Here is a 10,369-nt window from a genome sequence, read left to right on the forward strand (position 1 = left end):
TTGTGACAGACTCCTATCTGACCAAATCCTTTCAGTCAGGATAGGAAGACAAAGGCTGGCCCTCTAAGGAAAGAGCTTCTCTTTCTAAATATTTACCCTGTTGCTGTGAATCATGAAGACTCCCTTTGTGTGTAGCCTCCCAGGCTCAAGTCATTCACCCCCCAGCCCTCTGTGCTTGACGTGGCCAGTGGGTTGGGCCACCCCGTCCTCACCCCTCGGGGAGGCAGGGCTGAAGTAGCCCCTCTGTCCCACACAGACACCCAGGGGGCCTGCTTCAGACTTGAGGATGGAGGTCCAGGGAGGCAGTGGCCATTTTCCTTGGCTGACTTGAGATGCCAGGGAGATCTCCCTGCAGAGCTCGGGAGGGGTCCTGACAATGGGGGTTTCTTTTCTTCCTTTTTCATATGGTTGAGGGATAGTTGAAGATTGAGGTGAAAGTTCTCTAAGCCTCTTTTTTTTTTCACTTTAAAAATAACTTTATTCAGGTATAATTACATATCATAATGTTTATTCATCACAAATGTACAATTCAGTGATTTCAGTAAATTTATAGAGTTGTGCAACCATCATCGCAAACCAGTTTTAGAACATTTCCATTATCCCAAGATGTTTTCTTACGCGCATTTTTAGTCAATCTCACTCCCGCTTGCAGCCCTAGCCTGCCTTACTCTCTGTCTCTATGGATTTCCCTTCTTCTGGACCTTGCATATCAATGGATTCACATAATATGTGGTCTGTTGAATCTGGCTTCTTTCACTTAGCATGTTTCTATGATTCATCAACGTTGTACCATGTATCAGTAGTTTATTCATTTTTATTGCCAAATAATATTCTACTGTGAGGATATGAAACATTTTGTTTGTCCTTTCCCCCAACTGTAGGTCATTTGGATTGTTTCCAGTTCTGGATTATTATGAATAATGCTGCTCTGACTATTTGCTTACAAGTCTTTGTATATACAGAAAATTTTAATCATTCCAATTACTCTGTGATTTAGAACCATTGTAATTTCTTTTTCTCCAGATAATGAAACTGAGGCTCAAAAAATTATGAAACTTAATACCTGAAACCATAGAATTCCTGGAAGAAAACGTAAGCAGTATGCTCTCTGACACTGGTCTTAGCAATATTTTTTTTTGGATCTGTCTCCTCAGGCAAGGGAAACAAAAGGAAAATAAACAAATGGGGCTACGTCAAACTAAAAAGCTTTTGCACAGTGAAGGAAGCCTCCAACAAAACGAAAAGGCAACCTAATGAATGGGAGAAGATATTTGCAAATGATATATCCAATAAGGACTTAATATCCAAAATATATAAAGAACTCATACAAGTCAATGGCAAAAAAAAAAAAAATCTGATAACAAATGGACAGATGTAATAAACTATAATGGAAAAGAATATGAAAAAGATTATCTCTATCTATCTATCTATCTATCTATCTATCTATCTATCTATCTATCTGAGTCACTTTGCTGTACACCAGAAACCAACACAACATTGCAAACCAACCATACCACAATAAAAAAATAAAAATAAAAAATGGGCAGAGGACTTGGATATATTCCTAAGGAAGATATAGAGATGGCCAACAGGAACATGAAAATATGCTCAGCATCACTAATCATCAGGGAAATGCAAATCAAAACTACAATGAGATATCACCCCACACCTGTCAGAATGGCCATCATCAAAAAGACAACAAATTTTAGGCATTGGTGAGGATGTGGAGAAAAGGGAACCCTTGCGCACTATTGGTGGGAATGTAAATTGGTGCAGTCACCCTGGAAAACAGTACAGAGAGTCCTCAAAAAATCAAAAATAGAACTATCATATGATTCAGCAATTTCACTTCTGTTTATTTACCTGAAGAAAACAAAACACTAATTCAAAAAGATACATGTACCCCAGTGTTCACTGCGGCATCATTTACAGTAGCCAAGACATGAAAGCAACCCAAGTGTCCACTGACAGTTGAATGGACAAAGAAGATGTGGTATATACGTACAATGGAATACTACTTAGCCATATAAAGAATGAAATCTTGCCATTTGCAATAATATGGGAAGACCTAGAAGGTCTAGTGAAATAAGTCAGACAGAGAAAGACAAACACCATATGATTTCACTTAAATGTGAAATGCAAAAAACAAGACATATGAACAAACTAAACAAAACAGAAACAAACTCATAGATACAGAGAATAAACTGGTGGTCACCTGAGGGGAGGGGGTCGGGTGTGGGCAACATACATGAAGGGGATTAAGAGGTACAAACTTTCAGTTTTAAAATAAATAAGTCATGGGGATGTAATGTACAGCATAGGGAATATAGTCAATAGTATTGGAATAACTTTGTATGGTGGGAGGGGGAGGTATCAGGAACATTATAGCAGAAATGCAAAGCTAATAAGCTAATCAGCTTCTGACATTCAATGTAAGATTTAGGGACAACGTAGTAAGATTAAAAGCCAGGTTCTAGAAGAGGGAGTGTAGGGAGAGGAAAATGGAGGAGGGTAGTACATTTATTTATTTTTTATTATTTTTAGCATATCAAGAGGAAAACTTGGAAGATTTAGATCTTCGTTTCTTCCATAGTTGAAGAAGATACCTCTTCCACCTTGGCAAGGCTCTTTGGCATCCCACCCCGGAAGGATATGGCCAAGTTTAATGAGAAAGGTAGGAACCTGCTCTCTGGCCAGGGCTTGAGTGGGGAGAAGTGCAAGGGCAACAGGGCTGAGCATGTCGGCCCCCATCTCCCCATGTGGACTTTGGGTTGGAGCAAGCAGGGGTGGTAGGGTTAGTTAAAGAGTGACAAGTTCATGGGCTTTGGACTTAAGGCACATATGGGGCTCTGGGCAGAGCTCGCCTCCAATCTTCCCCGCTCCAAACTGGTAACAGCTGCATAAAAGGAAACTTGGTAGCCCAGCATGGTTAGTGGAGAGAAGGTGAATGTTTGGCTTTTCTAAGTTTCTAAGCCTCTTTTGAACCCATTCCAGGCCAGCTCACATTCCTTCAACAAACATTTATTGAGTTCATGATTGGTGCTGGGCCTGGTCTTTTCTTTCAGTGTCCTCAGAGCTCAGCCTAAGCCTGACACACAGTAGGTGCTGAGAAACAAAAAGCACAGTCATGGAGCAGCCACAGGAGCAAGTAATCAGAGAAGAGACCCCTAGGCAGAGTTTTACTGCCCGGGGCTCTGACATCATGTTTTAGGAAGGTTGTAGTTTTGGGGGTCTGTATAAGACATTTTCTGGAAAACTTTGTGCAAATCAAGTTGTTGTAAATTGGAACTTTGGAGTTGTCCTAGACTCCCAGAAAATGGGTAAGGGCTGAGATTTCTTATCTGAGTGGCCTTTAGGAGGTGATTTGGCCACAAGGGTGGAGCCCTTGTGAATGGGAGTCCTATCAAAGAGACCCCAGAGAGCTCTCTCGACTCTTCCACCACGTGAGGATGTGGTAAGAAGTTGTAACTGTGGAAGAGGGCCCTCTTTAGAACCAGACTGTGCTGGTACCCCAATCTAGGACTTCCAGCCTCCAGACCAGTGGGAGATAAATATCTGTTGTTTATAAGCCACTCAGTCTGTGGTTGTTGGGAGAGTCTTTGAGAGGACATGAATGTCGATTGACCCACGAGCTGGATCTGGGCCATCAGAGGCCCCTTACCTCCTTCCCCCATCCTTGGAATGTATACAAGAACCACTGTTCTTGTACTAGGAGCCACCTCAAGGACACAGCCTTGAGAGAGCAATGTGTTGTTGAGACCATCTGGACAATATGAGTGACTGAGCCCAGTTAAAGCCGCTGCATAAACTTTAAGATTCTGGTGAGCAGGTGGGGAGATCTAACCATCTTGCCACCGCCCAAGTCTAGCCTTGTGTGTGAGTTTCCTTGCTTATTAAAACTGCCACCTATCAATCTGGAGTGGTCTGCCTCTTCAGTTCCTCCTTGCCCCACATGTATGGGGGCCAGTTTGGAATTTCACTTGGGAGACTCTTGAGGTTGGGTACCAGCAGTGGTATTTTGTTAAAGCATCCAAGCTAAGACAATTTTGCAGTCAAGGTGTCAACAGGCTGCAGTCGTTCGAAGGGTTGACTGGAGCTGGACGATCTACTTTCAAGATGGTTCCCTCACGTGGTTGGCAGGTTGGTGCTGGCTTGGCAAGAACCTCAGTTCCTTACCTTGTGCACCTCTTCGTTGGGCTGCTTGAGTGTCCTCAAGACATGGCAGCTGGCTTCCCCCAAAGTGAGAGTTCCAAGAGAGAGCCAGGAAAAACGGCGCTGTCTTTTCTGACTTAGTTTAGAAGTCATACACCATCCTTTCTGCAATATCCTGTTGGGCAGCCCTGTGCAGTGTCGGGGACACTACACAAGGGCATGCATGAGCAACAGGAGGTGAGGATGATTGGGGGCCATCTTGGAGGCTGGCTACCAACTTCTAATATAGTATATGGCTTGTTATTTAGTATATGCATTGTCCATTGTCTTTCCTTTGAGAGCAGGTCTCTGTCTTTTTTATTTCCCAAGTGCCCAGAATAGTACCTGACACATACACAGCACTCAATAGATACTAAATTGTATTAATTTTAATTGAGTGATTTGCCTGTGGCCTGTTGAGGGGTGGTGCGGGGGGAGATAGTAGTCAGTGCCTCTGACTTTTTGTGAAACAAAAGTCCACTGCCTCTCACTGTCACTAGATATGCCGAGTGTTGGCTATGTTGGCAAACTTTTTTTTTTTTTTAAATTAAGAACCACCTGGGGCTTCCCTGGCGGCGCAGTGGTTGAGAATCTGCCTGCCAATGCAGGGGACACGGGTTCCAGCCCTGGTCTGGGAAGATCCCACGTGCCGCGGAGCAACTAAGCCCGTGCGCCACAACTACTGAGCCTGCGCATCTGCAGCCTGTGCTCCGCAACAAGAGAGGCCGCGACAGTGAGAGGCCCGTGCACCGCGATGAAGAGTGGCCCCCACTTGCCACAACTAGAGAAAGTCCTCGCACAGAAACGAAGACCCAACACAGCCAAAAATAAAAAAATAAAATAAAAAAAAAAAAGAACCACCTGTATTTGAAGGTAGCTAGTGAGAAAGAGTTATAGGAACATGATTCTATTCTTCCACTCCACAGGAAACAAAATAAAAGGAAGCTTCTTAATCTCTCTATGCCTCAGAGAGGCATCTGAAAAGCGGAATGTTTCTGGGTGTTTTTAAGGATTAAATGAGCTAATGAATGTCAAGTATATCTCATACAGTACACTCTCAAAAAATATGTTAATATCATTTGAACTTAGGAGGTGCCTGAATCCTGAAACGGTATGTGAGAGAGGTAGAGGCACCCTCTCTGGCGTCTTTAGGACTGCCTAGAAAAGGCATCAGGTGTGTGTCCATCTGGAAGCATGCTGTGAACGCCCACACCGAGGTCACTGCCCAAGTGGATGCCTGCCAGCTAGACCCCACCCAGGAATCTTCTGGGCAAGGTGAGGAAGTGGTGGGGGCCGTCCACTAACTCAAGAGTATCTTCAGTCACCTCCTACTAGGTGCTGGCCGTGGGCTTGCAGAGACGGTGAAGTGCAGTCCCTGGCCTCGGGGGACTCCCAGTCTAGAGGGAGAGACAGACAGGAAGGCTGATAGTTCTGGGACAGCGTGGTCAGTGTAGAGACAAGTCCTAGAGCCCCAGAGGAAAAGGGGCTCAGAGACGGCCTTTGAGAGGAGGTGATACAACCTGAGCTTTGGGGCTGAGTAGGAGTTGGGAGTGTGAAGGATGGGAGGCAGGGGAAGAGAATGTCCCAGCAGAGGAAACAGCCTGGGCGAAAGCCTGACGCAACAGAAAGGGTGACATGGGGGGCCATGTGGAGGTGACAAAGAGAGTTGAGGCTGGGGAGGCAGAAAAGATGAACAGTCTGGAATTTTATCCTTTAGGACTTTATTTCATAGTCCTAGAAAAACCTAAAGAATGAAGTTGTCAGACCTTTGTTTAAAAACCCACCGGTGGCCTTCTGGAGGACAGACTAGGATGGGCGAGATCTGAGGCAGGGAGATGAGTGAGGACACTGGTGCAGGGACCCTGAAGCCAAGGGTAGGATCACGGGTTGCGGGATTCCACTCGGCATGACCCAGGGACCCTCCCCGTGTGGTCTGGAAGGAGAGCCTTCCCGGCGGTCTGCTCTAGTTACTGCCAATGCATGAGGCGTGGGGAGACCACACTACTACATGGTAGCAGAAAACAAGTACCTGCTTTACTTTTGTACCTGCTTTCTTCTCCTGGAAGGGATGGGACTCATTGCAAAAGAGCTCCACTGCCCCTCTCTCCCCCTCTCTCCCATTCAAAATATAATGACCTCTATGTGCTCCTAGCACTTACTCTTATGCCTGGCTCAGTGGACACTGGGATAAGGACAGTGGTTGCGTGATTCAGTTCTCCTGGAGAACAGCGCCTACCCACCCATCTTTGCTTCCTCTGCAATCTGTAGTACAGGGTCTAGCCCCTTCAGCAGAGACCCAGTAAGAAGATGATCTTGGCAAATGGATTCAAGCCCTGTTTAAAACCCTTTCTGCAGAGTCCTTATTTGTGTGTGCTCACACACACATACAAACACACACACATGTGTACTCACGTATGCATGCTCCCCGCCACCCGAGCCATCTTCTAGAATGGGATTTATCAGATCAGCCTCCACCCCATTCCCTCCCCACCCCGGGTTCACAGCCAGGGAAGCGAAAGATGAGCCGAGTGGTTTTTCTCTTGAGCCAAAGCTCAGTTAGAGGGAGGCACATCTGGCATGCCCAGCCTGGGGACTTTGGGGCAGGTCTCTGGGGGCTGCCTGCAAGTGTCTTGAACCCGCTCTCTCACTTCGAGAGTGGTAGGGAATCCTCCAACGATTGTGCAGGGCAGCGATCCTTGTGGTCTCCTGCACCTCTTCCCCCTCCCCGCTTCATGGCCCCTGCCTAGCGCTGGGGTCTCTCATTCCGATCCTCGTCTCCCACCCCCTTTGTGAGGTGGAGGTGGGGGAGGAGAAGTGTCAGGTTTTTGTGGTGAGGAAAATCTGGCAGTCCTGAATTTCTTCCTGAATCGACCATCTGCTGAATGTTTTCCAGGATTATGAAAGTTTTTGAGGGGGTGGGGGATGTGGGAGGGTGAAAAATGGTGGTTCCTTCTTTTTTTTTAATTAATTTATTTATTTTTGCCTGCATTGGGTCTTCATTGTTGCACGCGGGCTTTCTCCAGTTCTGGCAAGCGAGGGCTGCTCTTCGTTGTAGTGCATGGGCTTCTCATTGTGGTGGCTTCTCTTGTTGTGGAGCATGGGCTCTAGGCATGCGGGCTTCGGTAGTTGTGGCACGTGGGCTCAGTAGTTGTGGCTCACGGGCTCTAGAGCGCAGGCTCAGTAGTTGTGGCTCATGGGCTTATTTGCTCCACGGTATGTGGGATCTTCCTGGACCAGGGATCGAACCCGTGTCCCCTGCATTGGCAGGTGGATTCTTAACCACTGCACCACCAGGGAAGTCCGGTGGTTCCTTCTTGACTTCTTCCCTGCTATTCTTGGAGCCCTTCAGAGAGGGAACTGGCATTACGAGGCCGTGGGAGGCTTGGTGTCAGACCCAGTGTCAGGTCTGGCTCTGCCACTTTTTTGACCCATGCCCTTTAGTCTGTTTCTGTCTGTTAAATGGAGATGAACAGATGCATGCTATTTACGCGAGGACCCAACAAGCCATTGAATGCAAGAAGGTTTATAAACTATAGAGTGACACGAACCTGCATTTGTTCATGATGATGAAGCGAGGACTGGAAGAGCCAGGCTTAGACAAGGGCACCCTGCTGCTTTGGGACTTTGGTCCAAGGTGTTATCACAGCATTTCCTCCTGAGCATCTTTGGCAGGGAAGCTGGGATGCAGCTTTGGAAGCTGACCTTTGTTTATCAATTAGTTAAAACACACTGATTGCTGAAGGGGGCAGGAAAGGGAAGGAATGAAGGCAGCACCTGCTCCAATGGAGTGAGCTTACCCCCACGCCCCAGACCCCAGCGTCATGGCTTGGCCTCAGGGTCTGACAAATGTCTTTGCTCAAAGGAAAATGTCAGGAGGGGCCACGGCCTCAAACTGGGTCCCAGAGGAAGTATACTTCTGGTTGAAACAGATAACTCAGGTTTCTCTTTCCCACCCTTTATAAATACTTCAGATTTCGGAAGAAAAGGAGATTTCTTCCAAGAAGGATGACCAAACCATCCCGGCTTGTCCAAGACTTAGGGGCTTCCTGGGATGTGGGACTTTCAGGGCTAACACAGGAATAGTCTCAGGTAAACCAGGAGAAATGTCTCCTGAGAGTTTATTCCTCCTGAACTGATTGTTCAGCTGGTCCTTCATTACCGCAGGAGAAGCAAAGTTACCCCCGCTCCCACCCCCAGGAGAAGGAGAGGGCGGAAACTTGATTTCACCTTGATTTCTGTATTGCCAGCACTGTGGTTGGTATAGCTCGTCAAGAAATGGGTGATGGATGAATTGCATCCTTTGGTTAATTTAAGGTGATCTACATAGGTCACGGTGAGAGGCATTGGGAGATAAAAGATCCATTAAATGCATAATTCATGTAAAAATGGTGAGATCAAACAATGTTTATCTGGCTCTGTGTGGAGAAATCTAGAATAGGTGATAAAACAGGTATATGTTTACCTTTTTTGGTCTGGAGTTATACCTGGTAACATCTGGTATTTGGGGACTAACCGGCTTGAGAGAAACACAGGTGACCTGAGGTGTTATGATGGGAAAGGCATGGACTTTGCAAATTGACCATCATTTGGGTCCTTGTTCCTTATTGGCTGCGATACATTAGACAAGCCTTTCATTGCCCCCCGCCGCGGCCTCAGTTTTCTCATTTGCAAAACAGATAATTTATTTACCACAAAGGGTTACTTTGACAATCAAATGTCACGTCGTCTATAAAGTGCTTAGGAACTTCCCTGGTGGCGCAGTGGTTAAGAATCCGCCTGCCAATGCAGGGGACACGGGTTCGAGCCCTGGTCTGGGAAGATCCCACATGCCGCGGAGCAACTAAGCCCGTGCGCCACAACTACTGAGCCTGCACTCTAGAGCCTGCAAGCCACAACTACTGAGCCCATGTGCCACAACTACTGAAGCCTGCACGCCTAGAGCCAGTGCTCTGCAACAAGAGAAGTCACTGAATAGGAAGCCAGTGCACCACAACTAAGAGTAGCCCCTGCTCGCTGCAACTAGAGAAAGCCCGTGCGCAGCAACAAAGACCCAACAAAGCCAAAAATAAAAATAAAATAAATAAATTTATAAAAAAAAAAAAAAGAATCCGCCTGCCAATGCAGGCGACACGGGTTCGAGCCCTGGTCCAGGAAGATCCCAAATGCCGCGGAGCAACTAAGCCTGTGCACCACAACTACTGAACCTGCGCTCTAGAGCCTGTGAGCCACAACTACTGAGCTCACGTGCCACAACTACTGAAGCCCATGTGCCTAGAGCCTGTGCTCCGCAACAAGAGAAGCCTAGAGCCTAGAGCCTGTGCTCCGCAACAAGAGAAGCCACTGCAATGAGAAGCCCACGCACTGCAACAATGAGTAGCCCCCACTCGCCACAACTAGAGAAAGCCCGCGTGCAGCAATGAAGACCCAACTCAGCCAAAAATAAATAAATTACTTAAAAAAAACGTAAAGCGCTTAGCATGATTCTTGACACATAGTAGGAACCCTATACCCATGAAATTCCTCAAATCCTTCAGGAACCTTAAACAGGCTTAAGAACATATGATTTGCTTCTGCATGCTTTCCTACCACTTTTCCCCCACTGAACATATTTTATAATGTTTGTTTCATGTAAGGGAACACATGTAAGGTACATGCTATGACACAAAATTTTAAAATGAGCATCCAGAAATGTATCATGAAACTTAAGACCTAGAACATCACTGTATTAGTTTCCTGGGGCTGCCATAACAAATTACCACAAGCTGAGTGGCTTAAAACAACAGAAATTTATTTGCTCACTGTCTGGAGGCTAGAAGTCCAAAATCTAGGTGTCAGCAGTGCCACACTCTCTCCGAAGGCTCTAGGGGAAAATCCTTCCTTGCCTCTTCCAGCTTCTGGTAGTTCCTGGCATTCCTTGGCTTAGAGTAGCATCCCTCCAGTCTCTGCCTCTGTCTTCACATGGCCTTCTTCCCTGTGTCTGTGCCTCAAATCTCTCTCTCTTTTTTCTTGTAAAGACACCAGTCATTGGATTTAGGACCCACCTTAAATCCAGAATGATTTCTGTCCTAGATCCTTAATTACATCTGCAAAGAACTTATTTCCAGATAAGGTCATATTCACAGGTACTGGGGGGAAGGACTTGGACATATTTTTTGGGGGGGGCCCAACTGTTCAACTC

General features: G+C 46.4%; 1 long non-coding RNA gene across 1 annotated transcript; it reads right to left on the bottom strand.

The window, feature by feature from the left end:
• Nucleotides 1-396: 396 nt before the first annotated feature.
• On the bottom strand, nucleotides 397-9,487 carry LOC309623151. The gene is made up of 2 exons (XR_014241267.1): nucleotides 5,053-9,487; nucleotides 397-4,749 (listed from the first exon to the last, which is right to left on the bottom strand). It is a non-coding gene; the product is annotated as an uncharacterized lncRNA (long non-coding RNA).
• Between the last annotated feature and the right edge of the window lie 882 nt (nucleotides 9,488-10,369).

The sequence above is a fragment of the Balaenoptera borealis genome, assembly GCF_965194805.1.
Source record: "Balaenoptera borealis genome assembly, chromosome: 2".
Lineage (NCBI taxonomy): Eukaryota > Metazoa > Chordata > Mammalia > Artiodactyla > Balaenopteridae > Balaenoptera > Balaenoptera borealis.